This window comes from Theropithecus gelada, chromosome 1, assembly GCF_003255815.1.
Source record: "Theropithecus gelada isolate Dixy chromosome 1, Tgel_1.0, whole genome shotgun sequence".
Classification (NCBI taxonomy): domain Eukaryota; kingdom Metazoa; phylum Chordata; class Mammalia; order Primates; family Cercopithecidae; genus Theropithecus; species Theropithecus gelada.
Genome location: NC_037668.1, coordinates 103,610,425 through 103,624,613, shown reverse-complemented (window position 1 = coordinate 103,624,613; position 14,189 = coordinate 103,610,425). Strand labels below are relative to the sequence as shown.

At 38.4% G+C, this 14,189-nt stretch overlaps 1 pseudogene across 1 annotated transcript; it reads right to left on the bottom strand.

The window, feature by feature from the left end:
• Nucleotides 1-10,567: 10,567 nt before the first annotated feature.
• Nucleotides 10,568-11,673, bottom strand: LOC112636830 (annotated as a pseudogene). The gene has a single exon (XR_003122306.1). The product of XR_003122306.1 is annotated as a eukaryotic translation initiation factor 2 subunit 2 pseudogene (transcript).
• Nucleotides 11,674-14,189: the final 2,516 nt, after the last annotated feature.

Genomic DNA, 14,189 nt, shown 5'->3' with positions numbered 1-14,189 from the left:
TAAAAAAAAAATTTGTTTTTGTTATTTTTTTTTTTTTTTTATACTTTAAGTTCTAGATTCAATGCCATACTGAATGGGCAAAAACTGGAAGCATTCCCTTTGAAAACTGGCATAAGACAGGGATGCCCTCTCTCACCACTCCTATTCAACATAGTGTTGGAAGTTCTGGCCAGGGCAATCAGGCAGGAGAAAGAAATAAAGGGTATTCAGTTAGGAAGAGAGGAAGTCAAATTGTCCCTGTTTGCAGATGATATGATTGTATATTTAGAAAACCCCATCGTCTCAGCCCAAGTTTATTTTGCCTCCTAAGCAGCTGGGACTACAGGTGGCACGCCACCATGTCTAGCTAACTTTTGTACTTTTTGTAGAGATAGAGTTTCGCCATGTTGCTCAGGCTGGTCTCAAACTCCTAAGCTCAAGTGATCCACTGGCCCCAGCTTCCTAAAGTGCTGGGATTACAGGCATGAGCCACCACACCTGGCCAACTTTTCTATTTTCTTGCATTAACTTTGTGCATAAGCTTAGGAGTCAATAATACTTGAATTGATATCTTGATTCTTATACCTTCTAATTATATGTACTTATTAATTAATTGACTAATTAGAGACAGGGTCCCACCATGTTGCCCAGGCTGGCATTGAACTCCTGGTCTCAAGCAGTCTTTCTGCCTCAGCATCTCAAAATGCTGGGAATACAGGCATGAGCCACCATGCTTGACCTGGAGGTTTTTTTTTTTTTCCTTTGATTCTTTTATTTTGCTATTTTGTTGATGCATGTAAAGACAATACTATGTTATAGCTTGCTATGGGCTTCTCTGCAGACCCACAAAACTTCCTTTGAGTAGACAAGGTCTGATATTGAACAAGTGTGGCACCTGACCTCCAGAGGACATCTGAACAGAGAATGAGCTGTATGCCTTCTGCCACACTCTCTGAGGAGTGCATTTCCAGATTCTTAAGTCCATCTTCATGTTTGAATATATGGGTTACATGTCAGCTCATGTGATTTACCCTTTTGATACCATTCAGGTTTCTTTTTGTTTTTGTTTTTTCCAGATGGTCTTTATTATTTTCTGCTTGCTTGAGCTCTCCCTCAACTGCCCTTAAAATATCTGCCATGTTTTGCATTCAGTCTTGGCTAGGGCTTGAATTAGAACAAAGTCTAGGGATGCATTTGGAGTTTTTTCACTTCCTGATAGTAGAGTCTGGAAGTAATCTGCTCCTTGCTTCTTATTTCTGAGTGCCTAGAAGTTAGCATTGAAATATAGTCTCCTAATTGCTTTCATTGGGTATGGGTAGAATTGTTATCAAACATGCATTCCTACATCCCTGGAGCATAATTTCTTACTTTTGCTTAGATCCCCTCACTACTTTATTTCCTTGATAAGACTAGGTGCCAACCTTCATCTCCAACTAGATGGCTCTGAGCTATGATACCCCTACCTAGTTTCTAATAGTTCCTTCCTCCCAAAGGAAAATAACTTTGCTTTTTCCCCCTTACCTTTTTCTTAAACAGATGTCTTTGGAGGCCTATACCTTCAGAAATACTAAAGATGTTTATCAAATTGATTGACTAAGGGGCCCTAAATCCCCCCATTGGTTCTAAATTTTGGCCATTGACTTCAGCCTAAATAAACCTGAATTTGCCATACTATCTTGAAGTTGGTTTTAGATTGCTGATCTTGTCTTGGAGGTGGGAAGGAGATAGATCCACATTGCATCTCTCATATTGCCTCTTGTTGACTGAGAACAATAAAAATATCATTTGATGTTTTAGAAAAAAAAAATCACCAGACTTCTAAGCAGCAAATTTTTTTTAAGTGTTTTAAGATCACCATACCTAGAGCCTCTACATTCAGACTTAGAATATACCTTCTGATTTTATTAACTTTTAGTTCATGAATTCCTCTGTGGTTGGCCTTTGATGTGGTTCATGAAGTTCTGAAATTATGGACAAATTTATGTGTGCATATGTGCATTTTCTGATGACTTCTCTAGCTTTCAGGAGATTCTCAAAGGGGTCTTTAAGAAGTGCTGCTCTGTTTTACTTGCCTTGTGCATGCAAAAGCATATCAATGCACAACAAGAAGCACCAAAAGTTAATTTTTTTTTTTTTGCGGTTAGGCTAGATTTATTCCACCAAGCCAACTTCTCAAGTCATAATCTCAAAGTAACTGACATTACATCCTAGGTCTTCTGACTTTTCTATTTTCTTTTCTTTTTTCTTTTTTTTCTGAGACAGGGTCTGGCTCTGTTGCCCAGGTTGGAGTCCAGTGGTATGATCTTGGCTCACTGCAACCTCCACCTCCTGGGCTTAAGTCATCCTCCCACTTCAGCCTCCTAAGCAGCTGGGACTACAGGTGGCACGCCACCATGTCTAGCTAACTTTTGTACTTTTTGTAGAGATAGAGTTTCGCCATGTTGCTCAGGCTGGTCTCAAACTCCTAAGCTCAAGTGATCCACTGGCCCCAGCTTCCTAAAGTGCTGGGATTACAGGCATGAGCCACCACACCTGGCCAACTTTTCTATTTTCTTGCATTAACTTTGTGCATAAGCTTAGGAGTCAATAATACTTGAATTGATATCTTGATTCTTATACCTTCTAATTATATGTTCTTAAACAAATTACTGAACTCTTCTGAGCCATAAATCCTATGAACTTGTCAGATTCTTGTGGGCTTTAATTGAAATATGTATATTTAAATGTCTAGCATGGCCTGTGTCACAAAAACAGATTTTCAACAAATGTTAAGTCTCTTAACTACTTTAAAAACCAATTTTTGTGGAGGCAGGGTATTGCTATATTGACTAGGCTGGCTTTGAACTCCTGATCTCAAGCAGTCCTCTTACGCAGGCTCCCAAAGTACTGAGACTACAGGTGTGAGCCACCATGCCTGGCCCTCCTAACTACTTTTTAAATAATCAACTTTATTGAGATATAATTTATATTCAATAAAGCTCATATTTTGATGTGCTTTGACAAATGCATACATCATCACAATCAAAATAGAGAATATTTACATCACTCTAAAAAGTCCTAACTTCCTTTTCATCCCTCATTTTCAGAACGCTGGCCCACTCCTGATCACATAAAACACAAAACTCCTTGACTCTGATATTCACCTTTCTTTTTTTTTGAGACAGAGTCTCGCTCTGTCGCCCAGCCTGGATCTCAGCTCACTGCAAGCTCTGCCTCCCGGTTCGAGCCATTCTCCTGCCTCAGCCTCCCGAGTAGCTGGGACTACAGGCGCCCACCACCACACCTGGCTAATTTTTTTTTTTTTTTAATTTTTAGTAGAGATGGGGTTTCACCATGTTAGCCAGGATGGTCTCGGTCTCATGACCTCATGATCTTCCCGCCTCGGCCTCCCAAAGTGTTGGGATTACAGGCGTGAGCCACAGCGCCTGGCCGATGTTCACCTTTTGAGTCTAAGACAGTTGACATATTTCCCACCTCTTGACTCACTGGATTGTTGGTACTTGATTTGATGACTCCAACTCTCAATATTTATCTACCTTTTCTCAATTTTAGTCACTGAATCACTAGCAACTTCTTCTTCCAGTTTATGTCTTAATGTAATGCTTCCTCTTCCTATCCTTTATGAATCTCCTTTTTCCTATCATGACAGTCATAAAGTCTTTTTACAAATATTCTAGTTATCTTCCTTTGAACATATGGTAAAATTGTACTTTCTTACTCTTTAGAAGTGTGGTCATGTGACTTGTAAATTGCTTTGACCAATGAAATGTGAGAAGTGACATGTCATTTTTGGACAGAGGCCTTTAAGACAAATGCACCATAACCCATATGCCACAACAATAAGCAGTGTTCCACCTTGTAGCTATTAGCCTAAGTTCTGGAGTAAGAATATGTAAAGCAGGATCCTCACCTAACTCTATCCTGAGTAAGAAATAAACTTTATTTTCTAAAGCCACCAACATTTGGAGTTCTTGATTACTGTGGTATAATCTAACATATCCTGACTGATGCAAATACCAATGTGGGATATGAGTAACATTTAAGTGGGTCCTTCAGCTGTGTTACCAAAAAAAAAAAAAAGGTTAGTTTCCTATTAGTATAGGACTTTCTCAGATTCACTCAGTAGTGTTCCCAGTTCTCTAATGTCAGGATCAGGTTTATATATATGTTATGAATACTGTTTAATTTATATATAATAATATATATTATTTAATTTATACAGTATACATAGTATCAATACTAATACTATTTCATTTATATATAAATTATATATAAATAATATATATTTTACATACATGTATAAATCATATATATTTTTATACACATATATAAATACTATATATTAAATAGTATTCATAATTTTATTTGCTGACAACATACCTTATTTGTTTCCCTACAAATTTAGTAAACTACTAAGTCTTTTTGTTTTCCTTCTTAAGTACTGTGCTAGGAATTGGGGATGTATGCTCCTTAAAGCATTGATAACTGCCTTTCAGTTCTAGCTCATTAATAGATACTAAATTCTTAGGCTATCAGAAGTCAAACGTGGTCATTTTGTAAAGTAACTGTTAGGTAACAGTTGGACTTCCACGGGTTAGTTTGTCTTCTAGTTGGGATGTCACCTTAAACAGCTCCAGGAGGCACCATTCACAAATAAACCTCTACTTGGAGTTATCTGACATATTTAGTTTTACAGATTTAGAAACCTGATTTTGTAAATTTACCTAGAAGCATATGATTTTAGGGCACTGATATCTGTTAGCCAAAGTCAACAGAAACTAGTTTGTAAATTCCAATGCCGCCAATCATAAATTTCAGTGGGCAGAATGTCTGCTACTGTAACTTCTAATGATCATCTGCACAATGATGGTGGTTATATCCACTCATGAAATTAAATTTGGTGACATAAATTAAGTGCAAAAAAGAGCTGATCCCAAAAAGTGAGTAGTCTAATCAATTGCCTTTTTCACCCTTGGAATAGTTCTGTCTGATTAATCAGAAGTTCTTCTAGAAACTGGTTAACATTTCTTTTTGGTAAAAATATCGTCATCAAATTATTTGGAATGAAAATAGTTGTTTTGCTCCACTGATATGCCAAGTAATATGTCAAATGCTGAGCATCCCAGCCAACCTCGCTTTTAACCAACTCCACAAAAGCTATTATCACAACCTTCCATTTTGAATGACTTATCATAATAAAAATTCCCATACTATATTTTTCATGTATTCACTTAAATTGGTAGTTTCCCAATGAGACATGATAGATATGTTAAACTTCTTGATACAACTTTAAAGGCAGTGCAATTTCTATCAATTACACATTTACATAGATTTTACTGAGTATTGTTTCTATTAGTAAAGATTTCTACAGTGTTTCTATGTAACATCTAATTTATTTTAATATTAGAGTGACATTTTCTTACCTTATGAGGTAAGGTACCTATGTCCCACATCTTAATCTAATTGGGACATAGCAGCGAAAAAACACAGTATTCTTGCTCAAGAGTTACCATTCCAATAAGATTTACATGTAACAACAAGGAGAAATAGGCATGTTTTTACAGTAGTGATAAATGCTAGGAAGAAAATAGATTCTTGATTTAAAAAATGGAAATTAACATGTACCAATGGCTCCCTTCCTCAAGTTGTATAACTCAGGAGATTCTAAAGAAAAGAGAAAAATTGAAGCAATCAGAATAGAACATTCACAAACTCTCATTACCACCTCTTTCTACGTACTAGTATCTACACCTTTATACTCTGCTTACCTGCTGTTATTTGTAGATAACAGTCCGTTTTTCTGACATAAGACCAAATCCTCCACTTCTGTCTCACAGAATCCATTCCTTCTTGCCTACTCAAAGGTATTACTTTAGTAGTTCTTATTTTCCTCTTCTACATCAACATTTGCCTTTCTACTTGGTCATTTCCTTCGGTATATACATGTGATATTATCACTCTCATCTTTAAAAAAACTCAACTCCATTTCCTCTGCTAGCTATCATCCCATTTCATTGCTCTCCACAGCAAAACTCAAAAGACTTATACCGTATGGATTTAATGCCTCCGCTTCTCATCCTCCCATTCTCTCTTAACCCTCCCCATTGAGGCTTTTGCTCCACAACCCTATCAAAATTAGTTTTTATCTTGCTAAAACCGATGGTTAGTTCTTATTTTTCATCTTACTAGACCTAGCAGCAAAATTTGACACAGCTGATCACTTCCTTCTTCTAGAGTCACTTTCTTCACTTGGTTTTCAGGATATCCTATTTCCTTAGTTTTTCTCCTACCTTATTGGTCTCTATGTCTTTTTCCTTTGCTAGTTTCTCCTCATGTCCTGAACCTGTACACATTGATGGGCTCCGGTATTCAGTTCTCAGAACTCTTCTGTACCATTTTTATTAGGTTTGTGACTTAAAATACAATACTGCCTTGGGATAAGAAACACTTCAGTAACTTGAATCTAGATATTATCTAATTGACTGTTGGCTCTGGTTTTTGACTCAATACCCATTCTCAAATGTATATGAGCTATCTTCTGTGTGGTAGGGGATACAGAGAAGAAAGTAAGGCCAGGTGAACAAACAGCAGATAACTCTTTGAAAAACAGGGAGGCAGAGGGTTTGTTCCCCCAAATCCTAATCCAAATCCTAAATGGGGCTGCTGAAATGGATACCAAGGTAACTGGGAAATTCCTGGATAACTTCTGCTTTCTGAAAGTCCAAGCAAATCAGAGGCCAGAATATAACCCAATATTTAGGCCAATATTGAAAACTGCCATCAGATGGCACCAAACTTCCCCAGAAGTGAATGAATTCACAGGGCACAGCCAGAACTCTAGAATTCCTAACTGTCCAGACTCCATTTGATCATTTCACTGTAATTATCTTTCCAGCTCAGTCTCTGATACCCCAACCTCAGCAATTCTTTGAGACCACTAGGTCTCCAATCCATTGCCCTAGTATCTTTACTCTATTTACTCCTTTATGTCCTCACTTCCGCTCCTTGCATGATTTAGATTCCATGTTTCATCACTGTAATCATTCTTTTGCATATACCTTCAACACTCTTGCCCCTTTTTCCTTCACTGTTCTCACTTGGCACAATTCCATCACACGTACATCTAACTTGTTGGCTACTCTGCATCTGTTCCCAGCGGAGATGAGGCTAAAGACTGACTGGTCTCATTTCAAACTGACCAACCCTCATGAGGGTTCTAGAAATCTTACTATATTTACCCACTTCATAAACATTCCTAGAAGAATATTACATACTTTTTCTCTATTCAAAACTACCTACATATTTTTCTCTCCTTTCTCTCATTTTTCCCGTTCCTTTCCTTTTTAGATATTAAAGTTCTAATACCAATGAGTAAACAGAAGCAATAAGAAGAGGACTGTCACCTGCTTTCATAACCACATCAAACAATTTACCAGCACATGTACAGATACATTCTGCTTCCTCTCCTATTACATGAAATAAATCATTAATGCTCCTATTTAAGGTCAACCCTTCTACTTCTGCATAGAATCCCATACTTGGGCCAGGTGCGGTGGCTCACGCCTGTAATTCCAGCACTTTGGGAGGCCGAGGTGGGTGGATCACAAGGTCAGGAGATTGAGACCATCTTGGCTAACATGGTGAAACCCTGTCTCTACTAAAAATACAAAAAAAAAAATTAGCCAGGCATGTTGGCACACGCTTGAAGTCCCAGCTACTCAGGAGACTGAGGCAGGAGAATCACTTGAACCCAGGAGGTGGAGGTTGCAGTGAGCCAAGATCGTGCCACTGCACTCCAATCTGGGTGAAAGAGCAAGACTCTGTCTCAGAAAAAGAAAACGAATCCCATCTTTTCTCATCTATGCAAACTCTTTATCTTTACTTCTGAATTGTTCTCTCTCTCTGTTTTTTACTTTTGGTTTTCCCAGTCTGCTGGATCATTCCCATTAGCAGGATCAACTTAACTGGCATTCAACCACTGTAGTTGTACACTTAATAATTTTATATTTAGATTTGTGTTTTGTAAGTAAAGTATAATGAGACAATGAAGCATGCTATGACTGATGTGTCCCCCCACTCCAAATTTATATATTGAAACCCTAATCTCCATTGTGATGCTATTTGGAGTTGGGGCCTTTGGGAAATAATTAGATTTAGATAAGATCATCAGAGTGAGGTCTCCATGATGAGATTAGTGTCTTTATAAAGACAGGAAGGAAGACCAGATCTTTCTCTCTCTACCATGTGAGGACATGAAAGAAGGCAGCTATCTGCAAGCCAGGAAAAGGACCCTCACCAGGCATCGAACTGGTTCACACCTTGATCTTTAATTTCTTAGCCTCCTATCTCCCTCTCCAGGGGTTTAGATCATGGCCATCTTTAGGGATGACAAGAATAAATGTGGGGAATAAATATCCGTTGTTTAACCCACTCAATCTGTGGTATTTTGTTACAATAGCCTGAACTCACTAATACAGAGCGTGTGCTTGGCTCTCATATGATTCTGTCTCTTGCTGCCTCCCCAGGATGGGTTCTTGGCTTCCTATTCTCCTGCCCAGCAACTTCTGCTGCCCTCTAACTCCAGAGTGGGCCTCAGTATAGACTCCTAAAGGGTTAGAGTGGCATGTGCAATGTGTGTGCCAAGTCAGGGAGCAGACAGTGTACCCAAAGGAGTGTGACCGTAGTAGTTTTCTATTGCTGGTATAGCAAATTATCACAAATTTGGTGGCCTAAACAAAATTTTCTTATCTTAAACTTCTGTAAGTCAGAAGTTCAGCACAGGTCTCATGGGATGAAAATCAAGGTGTCAACAAAATTGAAGTGTCTCATGGCCCCCTTATTGCTACTTCACAGCCATCAGTGTTGCATCTTTTTGACTATCCTTCTGTAGTCCCATCTCCCTCTCCAAGGATTTAGATCATGGACATCTTTGGGGAACCATTATTCTGTTGACCGAGTCAGACCTCAGGCTTTCGCAGACATTCATGCTTTAATCCTTGGAATCTGCGAATATGTCATTTACATGGCAAAAGGGACTTTGCAGATGTGATTAAGATTGAGAACCTTGAGATGGGGAGATTATTCTAAATTATCCTGGAGGGCTTGATCAAATTACAGGAGTCATTAAAAGCAGAAGAATGGGCAAAAGAGAGGGTCAGAGAGATGCAATGTGAAAAGGACTCAAGCCACCATTTCTAGCTTTGAAGATGAAGGGAGAGGACTATAACACAAGGATTGTAGGCAGCTTCCAGAAGCTAGAAAAAGGCAAGGAAGTGGATTCCCTCCTAGTGCCTCCAAAATCACATGTAGCCCTGCCAAACCTTGTCTTAGCCTAGTGAGACCTGTGTTGAACTTCTACAAAACTGGAAGAAAAATTTGGTTTGATGTTTTAAGCACTAAGTTTGCAGTAATTTTTTATAGCAGCAATGGAAAACAAATACAGAAACATGAAGTAATAAAAAAATAAAAAATGCCATGACATTTAGGGCGAAAAAGACCGTAGAAGAAAGGAAAAAGCTTTCCGTTCTTCGAACAAGGGGTCCTGCATTTTCTTTTTGTGAGCCCCATAAATGATTTAGCTAGCCTTTTCCATTAGAATACAATTTTGCCTTAACAACTTCTATGTTAAAACTCTCCTTTGAATTCACATTCCTTTCCAGCTAACATCCTATTTCTTTGCTATTTTTTAAAGCAAAACTGAATTTTTAATAGTTGCTATCTTCACATTCTCTCCTATTACTCTCTCTTGAATTCATTCCAGTAAAGCTTTTCCTTACCACTGTTCCACTGAAACTCCTCTCCCAAGGCCAACAATTACTTCCATATTGACAAATTTAATACTTATTTCTCATTACTCTCCTTTTAAAACTTCTCAGCAATTTTTTTAAATGTAAACTTTGATTTAACACAACATGCATGAAGAAACAGTGTACTTGGGGTAGGTATTCAGCTTGATGGAATTTTTTTTGAAAGAATCACTGTTATAATAACTTTAATTTATCTTGCATTTTACAGAAGTCTATGAACGATTTTAAAAAAGCACCTCCTTACCTCATATCATGTTTCTCTGACAGTTGTTAAAGGAGGCAATGAATATGTCAGCAGCGTGTGCATCAGCGTCTTGCAAGAATTTCAGACCAAGCAACCACTCACCAAAGAACCTGCCAGCTTTTTTATCTTGTGGTTTTTTTTTTTTTTTTTTTTTTTGAGATGGAGTTTTGTTCTTGTTGCCCAGACTGGAACGCAATGGCACGGTCCCGGCTCACTGCAACCTCTGCCTCCCAGGTTCAAGCAGTTCTCCTGCCTCAGCCTCCCGAGTAGCTGGGATTATAGGTGTGTGCCACCATGTTCAACTAATTTTTTTGTATTTTTAGTAGAAATGGGGTTTCACCATACTGGCCAGGCTGGTCTTAAACTCCTTACCTCAGGTCATCTGCCCGCCTCCCAAAGTGCTGGGATTACAGGTGTGAGCCACCACACCCAGCCTTATCTTGGTTTTAATACAACAAGATTAAGTGTATCCACTCTGATGGCAAACCTGTCGGGGCACAACTCCACAACATGCTTTGCAAAATCAGTGATTAGCAAATTAGTTAGCTTTGACATGGAACTGTGCTCGCTGCCCGCGACAGCCTAGAAGCCGGTTTTGATACTGGCAACAGAACATTTAAAATGACAAGTTTCACACTGTGGGAAATAGTATCATGTGTCCTTCTATGGCATTTTGTGATCAGCATGTGTGACAAATGACACATTCCTTGATATATCTTCTCAAGACATTTTCTATCTGTTTCTGTTGGAATCTTCCTTTGATTACAAGTTGGTTATTACCATCTATGCAACCACTTGTACCCAATTCAGCCAACAAAATTGCAAGGAGATGTTTGGGCTGACGATGTAATAGTTTACAGATATCTGTAAAGTTGACAAAAGTTTTCTTGGTTCCAACTCGGACAACCTATGGAGGTTTCATGACAAATTTCCTTTTCTCCCCAGCAACCATGTCTTGATTCTTTTCCCTCGTGATGTTGAGCACTCGATTCAGCAGCTCCTCATATGTGTAGTCTCTTTCTGAGCCTGCCTAAGCAGGGACTATCTGATTACTGAATGAGATACCATCATCTTTTTTGCTGTCTTCATCTTCTAGAGCTTCATCTTTCTCTAGTATTTCATCCTCATCTGGGAACTTGACATTCTTTTTCTTCTTTTTATTGCCAAGCATAATGTCAAGGTCATCCTCTGCTTCAGCTAGTTCTTGAACATTATTTTCAATCTTAGGATCCTTTACACATTCTTCATCTTCATCAATATCTAAGTTTTTTTCTTCTTTTTCTTTTGATTAAAGAAGTTCAAGTCATCTAGATCATCAGAAGCATCTTTCTTCCTGCTGTCCTCTTCATCAGCTTCCAGATCCTTGTCCTTGGTTGCCTCTGGCTCCACTTCTTTTGTTTCTGAAGGCTGAATTTCCTCTGTTTGGGTATCCCCTTCCTCATCTAACATAAAAGGCTTCTTCTTCTTCTTTTTCTTCTTACTCATAGTTGGATAAAAAACCATCTCATTCCCAGACATGGTTGCGGCTCGAGTGGGCTCGGCTCGGATGGGAAGTCAGACAGGACAGCCCCAGCCCCTGGCGGCAGCACTGCTTCTGCAGATACCTCTCCCACAACCGCACTAGGCTTTGCGTCAGCGAAAGGGAACGACATCTGGTCAGTCTCTCCTCCAAGCTTTGGAAATGTGCCTTCGCTGATGAAATTCTACCAAAAGACCACGTCCGTGTGATCAGACTACAGGTCAAGGAATAGAATTATTTCCAACTCCAGAAGTTCTTTCATGTCCCCTTTCAGTCACTACCCCAATCCAAGAGTAAATACTATCTTGACTTTTAACATTACTGATTGGTGTGGCCTGTTTTTGAGTATTATTTAATTAAATTAATTAATTTAGTTATGAGTGGGTCTTGCTCTGTTGCCTGGGCTGGAGTGCTGTGGTGCAATCACAGCTCACTGCAGCCTCGATTTCCCAAACTCAAATGATTCTCCTGCCTCAGCCTCCAGAATGGTGTGTACTACAGACATGTGCTACCACACCTGGCTAATTTTTGTATTTTCTTTTTAGGGATGGGATTTTGCCATGTTGCCCAGGCTGGTCTCAAACTCCTGGATTTCAAGTGATCCACTGCCTTGGCCTCCCAAAGTGCTGGGACTACAGGTGTGAGCTACCATGCCCAGCCCTGTTTCTGAGTTTTATATAAATATAACTCAGTGTATTCCCATCTGTGTTTGTGCTTTTATTCAACAATATGTTTGTGATATTCATGAGGTTTTTATGCATAGTTGTAGTTCATTCATTCTCATAACTGTATAGAATTCCATTGCACACATACACTGCAGTCTATCCATTGTACCGTTGATGGGCTATTTCCAATTTTTAGCTATTAAGGGTAGTTCTGATGTGAATATCCTTGTGCATGTCTTTTGGTGGGTATATAGTGATTGCCTTGTGGTTTTCAGTTGCATTTTCCTGAGGAATAATGAAGTCAAACTCCTTATTATATGTCAATTGGCCATTTGGATGTCTTGTTTTGTGAGGGGTCTTTTTGAATCTTTTGTCATATCTATTGAATTACCTGTCATTTCGTTACTGACTTGCAGGAACTCTTTACATATTCTTGAAACTTTCTTTTTTTTTGTTAGATATATACAATGAAAACAACTTCTCCTACTCTGTGGCTTGCTTTTTTGTTGTCTTAATGATGTCACTTAGTAAACAGAAGTTCTTAATTTTAACAGAGTCCAACTTACCAATTTTTTTTTTTTTTTTTTTTTATGTTAAGAACTGTTTGAATCCTATTGAGCTACTTGGTCTACCCAAAAAGCATAAATATTCTCCTTTCTTTGAAAAGATTTATTCTTTTACCTTTCACATTTAGATGTGCAATCCATCTGGAAATAATTTTTGTGTATGGATAGGAGTCATGATTAATTTTTTCTCATTTGCATATCCAGTTGGCCCAGCATCATTTATTGAAAACACCATGCTTTTACAAGAGCATTACAATGTTGCCATTATCATAAATCATATACCCTGTATGGGTGGGTCTGTTTCTGTATTCTATATTTTGTTTGTTGGTCAGTTTGCTATCCATGGGTCAATACCACACTCTCTTAATTACTACAGTTTAGAATACATCATGTTATCTGGTTGTGTAAATCCTTCAAAATGTTCTTTATTGTTTTTAGCCCTTTGTGGTTCCATATATTTTAAAATAAGTTTGTCAATTTACACACACACACTCCTGCTGGGATTTTGATTGAGATTGCATTGAATTCATAGATCAATTTGAGGAAAATTGAAATCTTTACAAAATTAAGTTTCTGAACTAGGAGCATAGTAGGTTCATTCATTTATTTAGGTCTTCATTAATTTCATTCAATAATGTTTTACAGTGTGCAATGTAAAAAGACTTTCACATTTGTAATTAAATTTATTCCTAGATTGATGTTTTATTTGCATCTTTTCCTTGAAATACTTTTCCCACATGATTTCTGGGGCATTACTCCCTCTTCCTCTCACTGCCTTTACCTTTGCTGATTCTTCCTCATCATGCAGAATTACAAATTTTTGACTTTGACCAACATTGATGCTCTAACCAGATCTCTTGAATCAGATGGTTTACTCATCTCCCAGTTGCCACAAGTACCCTAGTTATAGGCTTATCCCTGTGACCTTTGGAGAATTGTTCTTGTCTAGTAGGAGCCGCCTCCCAGGAAATGACTGGAAGTGTATTCCCCACTCCTCCCCACTGCAGACAATGACTGATTCAAGAGTATGAATGCCCAGCTTCCTTGCTTCGGGGCGGGTCAACTTAGCTCTTAGAGGCTCTAAGCCACCCATGCCCCAACCAAGGATTAGGAGAAGGCTGTATTTTATCTGAGACCATATTGTTACTCAGATTTCCCCCTTTTTCATTTTGTTTCCCTCGTGGCCTTACAAGTTTTTCTTGAGGAGAGACTTCTTAGTAAATCAAGTGCCTCTAGTCCTTGTCTCAAGCTCTGCTTCCAGGGAAACTGATTTCACTCTGTAGCTTTTCTTTGCTCTATATTCATTTTCTAGATGATTTTATCTAGTACAGTGGTGTTAAACACCATTTTTTATGCTAACAACTCCAGAATTTATATTACCAGCCTTGACCCCTCCTCTGAGCTTTAGAC